The sequence below is a fragment of the Agelaius phoeniceus genome, chromosome 10 (assembly GCF_051311805.1).
Source record: "Agelaius phoeniceus isolate bAgePho1 chromosome 10, bAgePho1.hap1, whole genome shotgun sequence".
Taxonomy (NCBI): domain Eukaryota; kingdom Metazoa; phylum Chordata; class Aves; order Passeriformes; family Icteridae; genus Agelaius; species Agelaius phoeniceus.
In genome coordinates this window covers 27,092,471-27,112,418 of record NC_135274.1, presented here as the reverse complement: position 1 = coordinate 27,112,418, position 19,948 = coordinate 27,092,471, and positions in this window count along the sequence as shown.

Below are 19,948 nucleotides of genomic sequence, written 5' to 3'. Positions count from 1 at the left end.
GGCATGGGCTTCACAGACTCATTTGGAAAGACTGGGCAACATAACATATGTATTTACACAGGTTAATAATTCCCACGTGTATTCTCTTGTAAGCTGTTCTCCTTTGGTCTTTTACTGTTTAATAGGTTGCTGCTCATGGAGGCCAGTGCTGACTCAGACAATTGTTGGGACCATAGTGGGAATGTGTGGTCACCTGTTGGCTAAACTAAGGGCAGGGTCTTGGCCAGCTGTGCAGACAGAGCTCCTGGTGACCTTAGGACAACTCCAGCTCCCTTTGACCCATCGATGCTGCCATCCATTTCTCAATGTTCAAATGGTGCATTACCCATATTTTCCAGTAATCATCCACAAAAAACACTGTGATGCAGCTGTAATTGTCCTCACCACCTCTCAAGCCTACATTGGTTGACAAACTCGACCTGGATAGTCACAAGAGGAAACTGCTCATCGTGAAGCCCTTGGTACCTATGGTCTCCTGGCCACAGAGAGAAGAAAGTCTCCAGATTACTTTTATTAATTAGATCACAGCTCCTCAGATGAACTAATGAGCTACTAATGAGCACAAGCAACTACCTATTGTTATGAGAGCAATTGCTCCTAACACAGCTGTAATACACATGCATGTGCTTGCTTGCTATCTCTGTCACCACTTTGAGACAGAAATCTGATCTGAACCATAGAAGTCAGCGTGGAGTGAGTGCTCACACTTCTATGTAGCAACACACACTGACACATACAGAAAACATTTCGTTTATTAGTAATAATGCTGACGTAAGAAGGAGTCAGCAACTATGCAACAAAAGTAGTTTTTCCATTTAACCTACCAGTTTGGAGACTGAAAAGCTTACAATCAGGGCAGAGCTACCACTAAATGAGTGTACAGAAATCCCTCTCTTTAAAGAAGAACCCATAAACATTACTTAAGAACAACTATTACTGACCCTGGACTTGCAATACCACAATCAAATAAACCACTTCAAACACTGTTTTCTGGTGACATACAAAAACCATGCTGTAGCCTGCATTCATTAATTCTTTCAACAATGTTATTATGATAAAAGTAGGACATAGGACAAACAAATCCTTTTTCTATTTCTGCAACAGCCTGTAGGTGAAACCTTGGCCTTGCAAAATGGCCAGCAAAAGTTTGTTTCACTTGGACTGTACTATTTACCCACAGGTTTGCATTTTAGATTTCTAGTCTATCCCTAAAAGCGTGATGTTCTTGCAAAAGTTAAACAAGCATGAGGCATTAGCATCACAGTACTATAAGCATCCTCTCTTCTACATTGTGTGTTTGTAATGACTGTATGGGTCAGAAAATTGGCATCAGTTTACCATACAAAGTCTGCATAGCACAGTACAAGGAACAGATGGTCTTACAGCTCGCAGTGTGTCACTGATGTCTCCCCTCTCCTGCAGCAACCACAAAAAACAGACATTGAAAACATGGAACAAAAATTACCAGTGTTATGTCTTTGGGTCTTGTGGTGCAAAAGTCAGTCATTAATTACCTTTGTGTTTTTCGTAAAGTGATCCTGTTGGTAGTGAACTACTAATCCAGAAGAAAAAAAACAGACTACCTCTATCATACCATGTATTTTAGATCTGTAAGCTCAAAAAAAGGAAAGAAAATTGAAAAGTACCAAATCATTTGCCTGGTTTTTTTTCCTTAGCATATGCTTCATAGATTGGTCACGCAGTCTTGCATCTGGAATTAGCCATTAGTAAGTTCATGTCAATTAAATGTTTTAATTATACTTGCTGAACAATCCCACAACTGTTGCTTTGGCTGGGAACAGTCTACATATTTATTCCATAGCAGCAGGATGGGAAATGAATGTTTAAATTTAACATGTCTTTCACATTAGCATGACTAATATTCCAGCATGTTGTCTTTACTTGCATATCGTTCAGCATCAGTGGCAGTTGAATCAGACATCACAACCAGAAAAGCAAATCAGACATGATCACAAGACTCTTAAAAAATTATTTCCTAAACTGCAATTCTATCCCTCCATCAATCTTTGCTATCATCATTCAAATTGGAATTCTGAAATCCATTTAACAATATACACTCAGCACACAGAATCTTTGCTACAAGATGTTCCTTAAAATGGCGGTCAAGGATAAAACCAACCATTTAACTCATGTTCCTCCAAGGGGTCTGAAAAATGTTATACAAAAGTAGCACACATTTTTAGTAAGATGGAATTTTTAGGAAAACCCCCAAACCATTATTTTAAAAATATTTAAAAAAAACAATTAAAAAGAACCAATTAAAGACCATTATTAAAAAACTAGTTACAGAGGATTCTTTTTCATCTAAGCAACATTTGAGGGAGAAAAGCAGAAGAAAATAACATTTAAAATTTATTATGATTTAATTCATTCTTAGTATTTTTTTTAGGTAACATACTGGAACAACACAACTGAGACTGTATGCTGTGTAAATCTGCAAGACATGTCTACCATGTGGTACTAGATACAGCACTCTACTGCAGCTGCTCTATTCAAGGGTTTTCAAATGCACAGATATGGTGCCTTTCTAATGAACTGCAATTGGCTTGGAGGATGGGGAAATACTAATTTCCTGAATTAGGACTTTTCTATTCCTTTGTACTGTAATTACAGCTAAAAGTAGCTGTGTCATTTGGGTACAAAACCATAGAATTTCATGCTGCAGAAATACAGATGTGTTCATTCCAGAGCAGCATTCTGTCCCGCAGCCATCTCCTCCCAGGAGTCAGATCCTGCCCATGGGACTTTTTGCCAGTGCTCAGAAGATAGACTACCCCAAGAGTTCCACCAGCTCCCTCTAGTGATAATCAGGCTGTGACCAGACAGGTCCTGCAGGGCCCATTCGTGGGCCTTTGCCTTCAGTGACCTCTGGCTCTCAAGTCTCCCACAACAGCACCTGAAATACCATCTTCAGGTGAGAGGCATCTGCCTCTGGTGGAATACAACAATGCTCAGTAACAGCTCCTGGTGGCACAGGAGCCAGGCACAAGGCACTCTTACAGGAAGAGGAACTGAACTAAGGTACCATGCCCACCAAGTGACACCTTTGACCAGACAGGTGGGATTTGGTTCAGGTGTTAGTTCCAAAAGAGAGTTCTTCCAAAATATATATATTATATATATATATTATATATATATATTATATATATATATATATATATATATATATATATATATATAAAACTTATAAATGTTAAGTTAAAGAAGAAAATAAACCAACTTTCTTCTTTTACAGAAAAGTAGTCCTGCTCTCTGCTCTTCATAAGCACAAAGACAAAGGAAACAAAACAAACTGGAAGCTTCCCCTAAAGGTGAGGAGAAAAAAAAACCCTCAAAAAAATCAAAATACCACAGTTCTTCCCCAGTGCCTACACTGAATCAGATGGAATTTCCCTCCAAAAAGGCAGGCACCATCAGGCAGAAGAAACTGCAACCCTGTCAACATAGTACTTGCCTGTCAGGAAAAACATCCTGGGTTTTTATGTGTTATACTCCATTGACTCCTGGGATTTTGATAAATTACACTCTGCTCTAAGATGAAGACATAGGGTTACTAAAGGAGCACTACTTAGAGACTACAAAGGGCTCAAGGAAAATTAGGATGCGTCCTGTGAAATCATTACAATTACAAAGCCATTACAGCATTGTTCACATGCAGACTTTTAGAGTAGGTTGCTGATTAATCCAGCCTATGATTAATGTGCAATGAATAAAAATATTATCCCAACAGAAATCAGTTTACAGTCAATTTTCATTACAATTTATTATTATTATTTTAATTATTGAACTCTTTATCTCAACCCATCAGTTTTCTCACTATTAATCCCCATCCCATCGAGGGCAGAGTCAGCAAGCAGCTCTGTGCTGGCTGGGTTAAACCATGACAAGTGTCTGAACAGTACATTCCTAGTAATGTTAACAACAAGGTTCTATTAAATTTTATTGCTAGTACCTCAATCCTGATAACACTAGGATCATGAATGAATGAATGTTGCCAAGGCAGAATCTGGATTTTGCTTTTAATTATTGAAGATTATAAAACAGTAATCTGAAAAATAGAAGACATTTCTACTTTTCTGTCAAAATAAAGTGAAGACCTAAAATTTACAAGCTCATCTTGCAACAATCTCAAAGATCATCCTTAACATTGTAAATTATACTTAAAAAGAGGAAAAAGAAAAGTAATTATCATTGGTTAGAGGGTACACAGTTGTCAGGGCTATATAACTTTTCACTGTTAATAGAGTCATTTTATCTTGATGATAAGGAGTCCCAGTACCTTAGAAGTCATGACAGACACTTCTGTCTTTCCTTGCCTTAAAGAAAAAAGGCTCAGATACAGCCACAGCATTGCAAGAGCATAACTTCACCGACACTGCACTTGCATAGTTCTGCATGGAACTATGGCACAAGGCGGAACTTAGACTGTGAACTATAGACAAAAGGCTAACCTGCTGAGGCTAGGGAAGGTGTGCAACACCCTCACCTCCTAGATTCAGTCAACACACATCTGACAGTCTCTCCTCTCCTGGAATTTCACATCTGCTCTGCAGAATGAGAAAACAGACAGAAGAGGCTGGAACTCCATTCCTGTTCTCCTTTTGCATTAAGAAGGTGCTCTGTGAAACAAAAATGAGTTCCTTTAGTCAGGCAGAGCTTAACATCAATAGAAAATACATATTTTTAAAAATTTGAAAATTAACTATCCTGTCATGTAAGAGTAGTATAATTTGGACTCTCTGATCGTCTTCTCAAACAGTCTTCACAGACACTAGAACATGTTTTATTGGTAGGTACTTTCTCACTTGTGGTCCAAGTTCTTAGCTATCTGGAACCAGTCCTGTTCCAAAGCCCATGCATTTGAATAGTTGCATTTGAATAGAGTGCAGGCCTCAAGGCATTAGTTCAAGGATCCACCACAGTAAAGTAATTCATCTCAATTCTAGTGGCAGTACATTTTCAAAGCTAGATTTCCTACTGCTTGAAACACAGAAAATAAAACTTAGCACACACTAAAGTTCTGTGTCAGTTAAAAATTAACTATTTTATACCTATAAGACAAAACTTAGCCCTGTATTGTGAACTGTCCTACTGGAACCAAAGGATATATTCAAACAGGCATATGACAAAAATAGGATCCTAATCCATATTCACTTTCTTAAAGCAAAGGACTGTATTAGGCTAGATGTCTCACACTAGTACAGCACTGGAGAACTTTAAGGAGAGTAATTCCATATTGGTAGAATAAGCCATAATGTGCCAGCCTCATGTTGTGCCAAGGGAGGTTTAGATGAGATACTTGGGAAAATTTCTTAGCCAAAAGGTTTGACCAGCCCTATGGTGGAGTCCCCATCCCCAGAGGGATTAAAAAGCTGTGTAGATGTGGCACTTGGGTGAAACAGTTAGGGTGGCCTTGGCAGTCCTGGGGGAATCATTGGACTCAACGGTCCCAGAGGGCTTTAATAAACTGATTCCATACTTCTATGATAATCTGAAACAATCGAGACACGCCAAGGTTTAGATAGACACTTGGAAATGATAGGTGTTATCATATGAAAGACAAAATACTACATGGAGCCAAGGTCCTCTAATAGTTTTATGGAGCCAAAGTCCACTAATAGCTGTAAAATGCCTATATCCATAAGACATTCAACTTTATAACTAATAATTGGTTAGGTTCAAATACAATCCTGACAATAAATTAAAGTAAACACATCTATCTAAAGTACACAAACCCAGACTAACACAGCCTGTTACTTACACACATGGTAATTTCTACCTCTGCATAAGTAATCACTGTGATCATGGATTTCCTTCGGTTCATTTTATAAAGCAGTCATTATGCAAAGCATTAAGATGATTTTTAGCTACAAGATCTTACTAAGCATAGATCCTATTGAATTTAACCGGACTGCAAACCTCATCAGCCTCCAATATTTCATTTCTGCCCCTCAAACACACTAATGAAACAAAACCCTTAAATAGAAAGATCACTGCTGACAGCCAGCTCGTTGGGAAGCAGAATGGCGTGGTGGGTGTTTGGAGAGCTTCACTCTAGGGTCCTTCTTCCAAGCTCTGCTCCACACACACTGGTGCAGCTCCTGCCATGCTGAGCTCTCAGCTGGGAACAGAAACTCTGGGCCTGGACATCTGCCACAGAAAACAGAGGAGCTCTTGGGAGAGCTGCAGTTCTCTTTGTTTGAAGACAGTCTCCCTCTTCTCCCCTTCACCGAAGGAAGAAAGGTTGGCTGGGATGCTGCTGGTACTGCATGTTCTGCCCCATGTGACAGAGACCAGCTCTGAACAAAACAGCTGCCGAGAGGTACCTACACCTAAAGACACAGAGACTTAGGAGCTCCAAGCTGTGCCGTAGCATTCATTTGCTTCTCTGATCATGAGATGACTGAGATCTAAGGTTTAAACCAACTCTTTTTCCTTTTTACTATTCTCTGACTCTCCAAGCAACATTTTTTATGTTACTGTTAGGCAAGAGGAAAATATCACAATAATATCACAAGAGGAAATTACACAATAATTTTTTTAATTGAACACTTTCCGGCTTTTGCTTAAAATTAGGTTAAAATATCAGTGCATCTCTTCCCTTTCTTTACTTTTTAGCTGATTTACAATCCACAGATGACTTGTTTTTAATAGGTATTTGCTGCTTTACTACTTTAACAATGGTTATTTTCTTTTTTCTAACTACTTTTAATTTTTTTAAGTAGCACATGGACTAATGTTATAAAAATCCCAGGACTAATGTTATAAAAATGAACAACTTTTTTAGCTGAATTATTTAATGGCGACATACTTCAAATACTTGTGAGGGAGGTCTGACAACCATTATATGTACAGACATGGTTAGAATCCCCAGTGACAGATTTCCTCCTCACACTACAGAGTATGCAAGGGAAGAGAAAATATCTCTAAAATAACCAGCTGAGAACACCCCTTAGCATCAGATCTGGGCAGGCTGTTTTCCCAGGTGCCTTGTCTGTCAGCACAGACTGAGTGAAGTGAAGCTGAGTTCCACAGCCTCAGCACCTGAGAGCAGCAGCAGCAAAGCTGCAATTGCAATAGATTTACCACACATTGTAACACAGCCCGTGCTACTGCACAGGAAAAAGCAGTAAAAAACACTGTGTATCCAGACATTATTCACATAGCTGAAGGTACTAATTTCATCATATTGCTCACAGCATTGTGCAGTAGTTAGCAATGAGAAATTCTGAAAAGATATAGAATTCTTTATAAAAATCAGTTAAATCATACTGGAAATTTTATTTAAAGTTTATTTTGTTGCTTGCAAAACATAATATTTTCAACACAGAATTCAAAATGGTCTCATACTAATAACCTCTCTCCAATAAAATCACACTTCGATTAGAAGTAGAAAACTATTCATTTTATAAGTTACCTGATCTGGAGCCTTGCCTTTCACCTGTGTCAAGGAATACTTCTTTTGAACATTTTGAACATTTTTGAACAGTGCCTGAAAAATTTTGTGGATTCATTCTTCTGTGTCTGAATCTTACTTTCAGAGTTAATCAGATTTGAAAAACAAATACATGCCTCTGAAATTTCTTCCTGGATATAAAAGACATACCTTTAACATTAGAACTCTCCAAAATGTTTATAGTCAAACCTATGATTCTTTCTCCATGTGGAGGCATTTCCCAAACGTTCACACACTACAGGGAAGAAAAAAAGCTTTTTCTTCCTGCTTTAAACAAAACAAAACAAAAAGCATTATTAGAAATTCATATTAAAACCAGCAGAGTGAATGTATTTCTTCATAATACAAACTCCCAAAAGCAAGGTAGTCTTTCCCCACTTCTCTAAATCAATCTTAGAATAAGATATAAGCATTATGAATTAGCACAGTGTTCTGCAGTAGCAACCCAATTTGCCCAATCCAATGTAAGAAAGTCCTAAAACTGTCATTATTATTACATGAGGGGAAATCTTGTTCCTTCACACAGAATAGATTTCACTTGCAGATGAGTTACAGAAGGGTGGTTTTCATAATGCACTTGAAATTTGCTTATATGTAACAGTCAAAACAGTTTATAAGAAATATGTAAAATTATGAAAAGCCCTTTTTTACCTTCAGCATATGATCATGAAACAAAATAAAAAGCCTGGAGTGCCAGTCTGCCTGCTCACAAGAGGACATCAGTGGAAGCAAAGTGCCCTGTAAATCCTGCCAAATATATTCACACCTGAACTTTTACTTTGTTGGAAAACTGTTACTCTAGTCCTGAGCTCCAGGACACAGCTCCCTGGGCTGCTGCTGCTCTGCTGTACTGGGCGCCTCTCAAAACCTTTTGCTACTTGAGATGGCACACAAGAAGGCAGCACAGCCAGCATGACCTGCCTACTGACAAGGTGTTTGACAAAAAGATGTGGTCTAGTAAGTCCTGAGGCTGAGGAAGCCCTGTGACTTTCCTCATGTTGAGGAGGAGTTTTAATGATCTGTTGTCAAGAATTGGGCATCCCAACTTTTCCTACATCTGTACTCTAAAAGCAGTGATGTTCACTCCAGTTTTAAAATGTGCCTCTGCACAAAATTATTTGCTCCAGCCTCCAAAATCTACCTCATTTCTTTGACAGGATCAAGGCATGACTCACTCCTCCTGGCCAACAACAAACTCAAGCAGCCAGCTAGATCCATCCCAATGGGAGGAATTCCCTCTCCCTGCCACAAGGCTGACACAGTTAGCCTCACACCTGCTGGAAATTAGTGTCAGTTCTGAGGTGCCTTTGCAGGTGTCACTACAAACCATGTCACGACAGATCAAGCACTTCTCTTCCAGCATACATCATCCTGACCTCAAGCTAACCCAAATTATCTTGTTAAGTCTACAAAAATCTTGTGAGGTTTTATGTCTGCTTTCAAAGATGCTATGTACCTGGATATTTTGGTTTTAGCTCTGCTCAGCACATGAACGTTCCCTCTTTGAAAATAGTTGATTCACTTGCCCAACAGGTAGCCCATTATATTTAAGAGTCTGTCCTCTGTTGCTCAACCTGGACACAGCTGTCATGGATGTAATTAAAAAGTTTCCTCAAGTAAAGGCTACAAGCATGGGTGTGGATGTAGCCAGGTATTTCAAAATAGTCTCTGTGAGCCATGCTGTAGACTTCTGCTTCTTTCTAAAAATACGTCTTAATAGGCAATGTGTGTGCCACTGAAGGAATGACTAAGAACTTTTTCCAGTGAGCCCCAGATTAGATGGAATGCTCTCCCTTGGTGTTACAGGGTACTGCGTGTAAGAGGCAGGTGTGCAGAGTATACTGACCTGCCTGCTGAGAAAATGCAGCTCATAAGTTCTAATAAAAACCTTCTCTTTTCCTACACACTTTGCAACTCAACTATCATTATATAGTCTCACTATAAAACAGAAATGCACAAGTCTTCAGGAGTATTAGGAATCTTAGGAAAAATAAGCAGGCAAAACTGAAATATCTAATCAGAAATAAATAATAAAAATTTAAAAATGCAACTCTGCTTTTCTAAGTATGGTACTTACGAGGCATACCTACACATTCAATCATATCTATACCTTTTGGGTAGAAGCATTCCAACTGAAAAATAACTTGGGAGCAAACTCTCTGTGTATCAAATGCCCTAGAATATTATGTAGGACTAAACATATTGGTCTTTATTTTTTGTATTTTTTTTTCCTAATATTCTTACTACGTTGTAACACCCGCTATGCATTTAGCAGAAATACCTGTTATCAGGGATAATTATTGGAACAGTCAAGAAAACAGAGATCACTTTTTAAATAGCCTTTGCCTTAAAACTCCCATATTTGTTACTTTTTAAAGACTAACAGAAGTTCTGAAAACACCTGTTTCCACATCATTACAGATATGACCTAAATGCACCACCACTAAGGAAGTATCATTTCTACGGTCTACCAGCACTATTCAGAAGATTTCCTGTTTTCAAGTGGAGCAGGAGGAAAATACCCACGCAGTACACACCACCAGGTTCAGCGGCAGATTTCTCACCATTTAAATCTAAAGAGCACAGTGCATTCTTAGTGAGTGCTTCCAGCATAACATGGCTGAACAGGCATGGGAATTCCTCAGTGATTTCCACAGGCTCCACAAGGGAGAAGGCAGAGCAGATACGTCTGCCATCTGTCAAGTCAAATCTTCAGACAGAAAATCACCACCTGAGCTTGTCCCAAAGAGCATCAGGCAAAAAGGGCACTGTTTTCAGGGAGGAAACAGAATGTTCCTATGTGAGCAGCACAGCACAGGGACTGAGCAGAAACAGTGAAGGAGCACAGAGCCAGGCTAAGCACCAAGTTTCTAACACCACTAATTGCAGAGGAAGATCTCTGCATGAGGGCTACGCGTGTTTCCTGGAAAGACACACAGCTTGTACCTTCCTCCTGAATTGTTGTTCCTGCTGCAAATTGGTTGCAGTTTACGCACCAAATCCCAAGGGGATTTTAACTAGTGTATTGTGATTTTCAGCATCTTGAAATTCAGGTCACTTACTCTGTTGCCTAAATAGAAATCAGAAATAGAAAAGCCCATGTCCCTCCTTGATTTTCATTTAAAGACAGACAAAAACTAAGAAAAGCCAGGAGTTTTGACAAAATCAAAGTGCGTATCTGCTGTGTCTGGGAGAAACTGGTTCTACCTGCAAGCATAAACATGGATCTGAAACAGCTATTCAGCCAGATCTTCTTCTTCTCTTCAATGCTAGAGAAATGGCAATTTCATCCCATGCCAAAGAACATATAAAAGGCTATAAAAAGCTTAGCACTTTCAAAGCTGTTGTCAAATTCACAGGATGAGCTCCACATTGTAATTAGAGACTAATAAGTCAGTAAAAACAGCAAAATACAAAGATGAAGCCGGGAATAAAGACCTCATTGTATTAAGATGACAATTCATGTAGCAAGTCAGGTAGTTTTAAGCTAGTATTGATATAGATATTTCAAGAGTATACAATAGCTTTACTCAAAAAAGGCTAGGGTGTGACAAGAGGTGAAGCCCTTGCACAAGATCACACAGTAACCATCAGAGGAGCCAAGGTGAATCTTGACAGGCCACTTAGGGGCAACCTGGAGTGGTACTATAATGCATAGTGGTTATGATCTAAAAGAACCTACTTTGCTAAAATCAGGTTGTAAAGGTATACTAAGGTTTTGGAACATATTCACCAGTTAAAAAAAAATTTAGTCTCCACTCTAGAAAGGTAGTGTTATTCCCAGCTCCTCTAAATGGTGTGAGAATTGGCTACCAAGAAGCTGACAAACAAATAGCAATTTCCTACACATTGAACTTGAAAAGAAATGCTATTAAAACAGATCCTTAGTACCATATATGTAAGTTCATTCTGGAGTCCTAAAATCACTCCAGACCGCTAGAAGTCCAAGAGGGAAAATTGAAACAGAGAGACACCTCAAAAAGAGTTTGATTAAACTATTTGCACTTAATCTAACCAGGGACTTCTCTTGTCAATAACAGCTGCATGCAACCCAGCCCATCAGCACAGCCCTCAACAGTAAACTCCCTGTATTCTTCTGAGATCCCGTTCACACTCATTCCCTGAAATTGGTCCCAGCATTCCTGTGGTCTTACTTGGACTGGATCAGAGAACTAACAAGGATGAAAACTAGCCCAGTGGTGGAAATTACAAATTACAAATTTTCAAACCACTTCTGTTCAGCCAGATCAGCCCATCTGCAAAGGGCAGTGGCACCATGCCTGCTCCTCTGGGTGCTGGTGGAAACTCAGGTGGACACTGCTGACCCCCAGCCACAAGGAGGCCCAGGTCTGCTGCCTGGGCCAGGACAGGAGCCCTGCAGCCTGGAGCAGCCAAAGCACCCCTCACTACCAAAAATGTGCTTTCTGTGCTCTTGGTGAAGTACCAAAAACACAACAAAGGGAGCAGGGGAAGCAATTGGAGAGTCTTAACAAAGTGCCAGAGAGGATGAGCCTGTATATTGGGGTGGTATCTTTTCAGATCCCTGTTTCTGTAGAACAGAGGCACCTGCTGCGATATTCCTTCCATCAGAGTGTCTCACTTGCAGAGGTGATGGTGCTGTGCATGGGGACAGGGGGGAGGCAGAGCCGTGGCCATGGGGAAGTGGCAGCAGAAGGCACCACATCTCAGGGGTGCAATTGATCTCTGGCCATGGTGACAGGAGGAGATGATACAAAAGACAGCTTAAGGGACAGACAGGAAAAACAGAAAATGTGAACTCTAAGGTCTGCCACAGTCCCTTGACCTCAGGCCAGCTTCAAATGCTCAACATATTTTTCATGATGAAATACAGATAACTAACTAGAATGATCTCTTTTTTAAAAAAAATCTAAATTATTCCTATTTTCTTGCTAATCACTCTAAGTCCAGAATTAGGCTCTTGGAATCTGAATGTTTGCACTGTTACAGTCCATGGCAGCCCTTACATAAAGATAAACACAGCAGAAGCACTGCACTTTTGAGGTCATACAGTACACTTCATCCCAGATCCCTGATATAAATGCAAGAGATCCATTATCTGTCAAAACAATATGGGAGTGTTCTGAAAGGAACAGGGTACAGCCTGGTACCGTACCATTAAATATTAACACAAGTGATAACTAATCTACTCAAGGTGAGTCAACTCTGACCACAGTTTTAACCATTTACCAAAAAAAAGAAAGTTTAATACATCAAGACTAAGCACATAAATTGTCGTAAAACATGCTACATTATTGTTTTGTGAGAAAACACATGTGAAAAGGATCCAAATTTTATTTTGCTGCTTGAAAAAAAATAAAACCAAAAAATTTTGTAACCAACCCTGAGTTTGCAGTTCTAACAATTTCACAAACCCCAGTGTTTTGCATTCAAACTGGATTACTTCTGCGCCTTTAGAAAACAAAATAAACCCTTAACCCCTACATGATAAATCTCAAAAATAAACTGCATTCTGGTAAATGTCTTCTGGATTTTGCAACTACATGGTAGCCAACATCAAATTTGATGCAGAAGCATCAAACTGAAACAGAAGCAAGAGGTTATTTTCCAGAATAGACTAATAGTTACCTGGCTCTATCACACTCCTAAACACATTAAAAATTCAAGAGAGAAAGCAAGAGAGAGAGGGGAGAGAGAGAGAGAGAGAAGGAAAGAGAGAGAGAGAAAGAGAGAGACCTTGCATTATGCTTCCTGCAGCTGAGATCCTGTGTGAGCTTTTAGCCTGGATGAGCTTGCATTATCAACAGCCTCACTCTCAATTACCTGTTTATTTTTTGCTGACATTTGATTCTCATCAAACTGTAACATTGCATTTCCTACACAACTATCTGTTCGTGATATGGAAATTTATTGTAGTTGCCCACTTACAGCTGCACAGAAAGGCCTATCTTCCTCTCTGTTCAGCCTTACTGACACAAAGTTGTCCATGAAGCAGAAAGAGTTGCCATGGAAATAAAACCAATTTAACAAAAGCTGCTGAAAGACCCCCATTTATTAAGCTATTATGGTAAAGCAATTTTTCCTCTCTATAAGTGTAGCTGGTATCATCTCAGTGACGCAACAAGAAAAACCTGTTGTTCTCTTCTGTAGATTCCCTGCTTTAAGGAAAAAGGTTTCAGTTGACAGTCTTGCACCACTCATGGTAGAGTTTAAACTGAAGTGGTGGAAAGGAATTAATTATTTGTGTCAACTTTGAAAACCCAAGTGAAGGTCACCGAATATAACTTGTTCCTGACAATAAAGGTTTTTTACTTGTTTTGAAACAAAAAGATCTGATTTAAAATATCACTTGTTTCAAGTTTGTTTTCACTTCTGAAATCAAGACTCAAATTCTTTTGGAAACACGTATCATGCCTGTCTTCACTATGTTGACAAAATGAAATGGTCCATGTAAGTCTCAGAAAAGAAAAGAAACTTTAAACTATAGAATATAATAAAAAACACATCTGTGAAGTAGTTAAGACATTCCAACTCTGTGTACGACATACTACACCTAAAAACCATATGGGCTTTCAATGAGGGAGTAACAGCTAATTTGGTTTCAAGCTGGGACAAACTTGGTCTGCAAAAAAAAAAAAAAAAAAAAAAAAGGAAGGTGTAATCAAATGAAGGGAGAGCTCAAATGTCCTTTTGTTTAGTAACAACACAACAACAGAACCCGAAAAAGATACTGCATAGTGACAATGACAAGAATTATGCTGTAAGAAGGGACAGGGCATGCCCAGAGGCAAGATTTCCATTGCTAAGGTTCATTTGAAGCTTAATGTAGATACTGTAACCAGCAGTATAACTCTACTCCTAGCCTGGCAAATTTAATAGCAACTAATCCATAATCACCAGGCACAAGCAGTGCCCAATACAAAACATTTGCCTTAGACCATCTGGATGTCTATTTACAGAGCAACCACTTTGCTGCTGTACCTGCTGTAGATTTCATGATTGCAAAGGGCTGTAGTGGAGGGTGAGGGAGCAGCATGGAACATGCACACCCACTCCTGTGAATTCTCCAGACACAGGGACAGGGCGAGCTTCTCAAAGCTGCAACAGCACAGAAAGAACTGAAGGGGCAAAGATGCTGGGAGAAGGTGTAGATGTTGTCCCATCTTCCCTCTGAAACTCTAATTAAGAAATCCAAGCTAAAAAAAAAAGCACTTATGGTCTGATAACAGGAATAGCATGGCTTGTCTTTGCTCTGTGGGCTTGTCTTTGGAGAGTTGTCTTCGGGGCTGTCAGTTGACAGCATGTCAGTAGACAGCATACAATTCACAAAACCCCCAAGTTTTCACACATTTTCAACCAGTTCATAAAAAGAACACAAACTTCCACAAAATTTGCTGGAAATTAGACTTAATGTTGCATGGTCTGTCTCAGTTTTTAAATTTATTTGTTAACTGAGAAATCAATTAATTACTACAATGGTGCAAAAGCAAATGCTCAGTCTCAGATCTCCACTATTGCAGTGACTACTGCAGACAAGGCCACAAACATGTAGTCTCACATTGCCCTGCACGAGCCTGTGGAGCCTATTGCTGATAACCAGGAACTCCAAGGTCAAGCCACTAGCAACTTCAGCATATTGGGTAAAATAATACCATTTAAATTGTGGATGAAAAAGGATTTGGGTAAGACAATTTCTCATTTCTTCTACAGCAAGGCTTCCCACAAAAGTTTGAGGGAGCCATGGATACATCCAAGGTATACAACTAGGTTCTTAATGTATTTAGTAAAAACTAAATGTTTTATTTATTTTGAAAAAATGAAGAAAAAGTCACAGCTGTGAGTTCTAGGCATTCCACAGATAAAAACCCAACCAGCTGCTTCCTTTAGAATTTCTTGAGTCTTGCTATCAGAGGAGAGCAGCATAGAAAAACATACTATTCAGTCTTAACAATCTTTCTGTAAGAGAATTGCAGCATGAGGATAACAAAGAAAACAACTGAAGAGGAAATAAATTGTAAACCTGGACTATGACCCCACTCTTAACAAATGTCCGGGTGAAATCAGCACAGGAGGTGGACTAGCCAGCTGGAGGCATGTTTGTAGTTATGAGTAAGAGAAATACGAGGCATTACGCATCCCAGTCTCTCATCAGATGGATTAAAGAGAATGGTGTATATAACATTCTTACTGTCAATCAAAAGCTGTACAGAATTGCATCTAAGTACATGACACATACAGTTTGGAATTACCTACAGCAATCCTTAGATTTGAATACACTCAAAACTGTAACAGTCTTTCAGATTTGACCCAAAATGGAAACAGTTCTACTTCCACAGAAAAGATAGCCTTCCTTCCTTTCATTCTTCATTCTGCCTCCCTACACAAGCCTTAAGGCAGACATATCCCTTTCAGAATTCTGGAGAAGCAAGAGAGCAAAGAGCCAATTAGCCACAATCATGCCATTTTCATGGAGCACGTGATCAATTCAGTTGGACAACACAAGTGGAGAATATGAAACAAAGCAGCAAGGATGAAACTTGACAGAGAGACTGGGTTTGACGGATGTGGAGCTCACATCTCCTCATTACCACAGGAACCAGCATATGGGAAAGATGTTCATCATCACAAGCAAGCTGTAGAAAGAAAGAGCTGGCTCTCTTCTACTCCCATCTCCTCCAAGACTAGAAAGAAAGATGAGAAGTAAGTATTCTCTTCCAGGGTGAAAGTAAAGCAACTCCATGAAAGTTTGCGGCATTATTCCTGTTTTGTATTTGGGGCCACATAAGGTTCCTAGTTATGGTGAGTTAATGAATTCACAAAAGGATTTTCATCTCAATTACACTGGTATCTAGCAAGGGGTAAGAATGCACTGGCTTTATCTCTGGCACCTACCTTCCCTTAAGGCTATGTGTACACTTGATGTTTGCACCCCAGTAAAGACAGAAGCAATCTCCACCTGCACCAGCGCTGATGGTTTGGAAACAAGGAAGGCAGCAACCACAGCCACAGTAGCCACAGCAGCACTCCTGGCATTCTATCGGGTATTTGCACCAGAAAGGCTGGTAAAACCCTGGGCTGTCTGTAAGAGCCCTTGAAAGGAGAGTGGGAGAACAAAGCCAGCTGAACGGCTTTTGTCACACACTATAAGAATCTGAGTGCTTATAAAAGCAAAGAAGGAAATTCCAGGTCCAGGCATGTGATGGGAAAATTTAAAGATGTTAGTTGTTGCAAAAGACAAAGGGATAGAATAATTTCAAAATATAGACATAAAAAGCCTGTTAAAACCAACAATACAAGAATTAAAATCTGCCCTCCCTGAATATGATGGGAACTATGTGTTTCAAGTTGTAGCCAAGATCTCACTCAAGCAACAGTAATTTCAATTTCTCATATTTTCAAAGATTTAGAGTCCTTGTACAAATATTTCTTACAACTGAAATTTTCTTGTGAAATATCAGGTACGCTGACTGCTAGAAAATGAAACTAGAAGCAGACCAAAGCAGGAAAAGCACTGGGTTTCTGTGAGGATAATACACATGGAGACACACTGTATATTGCTGCACTCTTCAGAAACACACTGAATCAGGATGAACACTGGGCTCTGAAGACATATAAGTGACTAATAGTCACTTTGATACAGAAAACCAAGCCCAGTGATAGCATCCTGTGACACTTCCCTGCAAAGCAGGGAAAGAATAAATGCGCCTGGTAAAAATAGGAGGCAGATTCATCCGTTTCTAAAATTTGAAGCAACTGGGATAATTTCCCAGGTATATCCTGCTTGTTTGCTTGCTTTTTGTCAAGAGGAAGAAGAAAAACTAAATTACAGCAAGAGGCTAATGATACCTGATGGACAGTTGTGCACTTCAGCAGGCATAGTGACAAGAAGAAAATATAACTGCAAATGCTGTATAACCACTGTAAATAACAATTTGTGTGACTTGGCAAAAACTTGTAACAAGACAATAAAGAGCACACAGCCCCACAGAGAAATAAGGAACAGGTAACCCTAAAGGAAACAATTCCTTTGTTCTCTCATTTTTGAAAATACCTTAGGTGGAATTTTTGTCCTAATTGTTAAAAGTACTTCAGTGGTGCTTAGGTGGTCCACCGCAATTCTGAAGTCCCTTTGCTTTCTCTTACAGACATTGTGGATTACAAAAAAGGCAATTTCATTAATACATAACAACACACTTTTCATACAAATGAACAAAAATAAATATCATAAGATTCAAGAAATGTAACAGTAGAAAAAGAGAGGTATTACATACATACAGTCATGTAATTTTTGCTTACTTTAAAGTAATATAAATTAGAGAAGCATCAGAGATTGCTTAGAGCCCACATGCCCATTTGCTACTGGTTGACAGTTACTTTTGGACTCATGTTCAGAGTATGTCTCCAGGAGAATGAAGGAATGGAATTTTATTAAAACCCTTACAGAACACACTCCATGTCAAAAAGGGCATTTGTGGGAAAGTTGCTGAATGAGCAGTGGGGACATGTAAAACAGAACATGACTATGGAACAGCAAAGTATAAAGTTGAGTTACAGTACAGTTGAATACTAATGGTTCTAATGTGCCTTCCAGCCCACTTCTCCTAGACACTCGTCATCAGCATACTTGGCTTTTCTGTATTCATGGTGATACAATGTCCATGTGTCACTGAGGACACCACCCAGTCCAAGCTACGTTTTCCATAAGCTCTGAGCTTTGACAAAGGTCAAAAAGATATGAGGGAAATACTATGTATATCAACAGTCAGTCCTCAGAGCTTGGGAGAGTCCAGCAGCTGGGGCTGGGACAGGAAAACCTGTCGTGAGGAAACCCATGAGACCTAGCTTTTCCTTAGGCATCTTCCCCTCTCTGCTCTCAGGTGCCTCACGTACAGCCAGCCCCCAGGTCTGACAGAGGAGCCTGGGAATAGGAAAGGGAATTAATTTCTCCCATGCCAAAGCTGTGTATATGGCTGCAATGGTGGCTTTTACTTTTGTACATACATAGCCCCATTTTCAGCTTCTCACTGACATGCATTACATATCCATGCATTTCACGGTGAAGGAGTGCCTGAATCTCCAGCAAGAGGAGCAGGGTCTGCCTCCTCAGTACATTCCACTGGATGTACCCCTTTACTACACAGCTGTCAGAGCTGGAGGGCTTTTTAGAGGTCTCCAAAAAACAGCTTGTGCTAATGTGATCCTTCACTGCAATGAAGATTTGGGTCACATGAAGGGACACATTTTTCAGCTCATTCTCCTTTGCACTCTCTTGAAAGAAAGAAATTTGGTGCACAGTTTACCAGCCTCTCTCCAGCCCTCAATGGAACTGCACAACACCAAGCATGCATTGTGTTACATGTGTTAAGAGCAATTTGATGCAGGAACATCCTTCAGTATTTCTTGCTTGACATCTATGTGTCATCATATATATTTTGTAAGTTATTAAATATGTATATGTGTAAATGCAAACACACAAGTTTACTAGCAACAGCAGAGGCTTGAGCGGACCTGTTTTCTACTAGGCTAGTGTAAATCCCATCCTACCTATAAATTTGTACCATCCCACTCCCTCCTGGCTCAATTTAAGGGAGGGTCAGTACTTGTCACAAGCTTATCAAGCTCCAGGTATCAAAAATACATTTAGAATATGGAAGCAGCCACACAAATCACAAGAGCAAGGACTTATGACCTCAGGTCATAACTGTCTAATGAGTTCAGTAATTGACACAAAAAAAGGATCAAGACAAACCTATCTACAATTCCAAATTACTAGATACATCAAAATACAAAATTTGAAAGGTATCAGCACTGCTTACATCCTCCTGAAACTACCAAAACTGAGTGGCCTGATACTCCTATAATTTTCTACAGGAAAATTTGTCATTTCACTTTTCTACACAGCATGGACTTTGTATGACTCAGGAGATGAAGAGTGAAGGAAACACCTTGCTCAAGTACACCAGAAAGGAGTGCCTTCCATTATGATACTACAGTTTCTATATACATGCTGCTCAAGAGGACAGGATGACACAACATTGAAAGACTGGTTCCACCCCAGTTACCAGAGTCTCCAAGATGAAACATTTATTCCAGGACTAGAATTGTGGCTAATGTTTGACAATGGGTCACTCCTCCCAAATAGATGGCCAGAGTTGGAAAACATGGGTGGGAATGGAAGGGAAGAGCCTCTTTCAGAGCAGCTGAGTGTGCAAGCCAGTCAGTTTTTCCCTGGGGAAAATGCTTGACTCAATCTGAGTGCTGCTTTCCAGCTCAGGTTGGATGCCACTTCCCTGCTAAGAATAATGTGCAGCTTAACTCCTCACATAAAAGCTGGCAATAGTTTAAAAACTCCATGCATAAATGAGTATAGTTGAACAGAGGGGTCTGGCTAGACTTCAGTGGCACTGGCAACATTAGTGAGTGAAGGAAGGAAAAGTGCAGGAGTGCTGTGAACACCTGGCAACAACCTGATAGAAGAATCTGCCTTTGAAC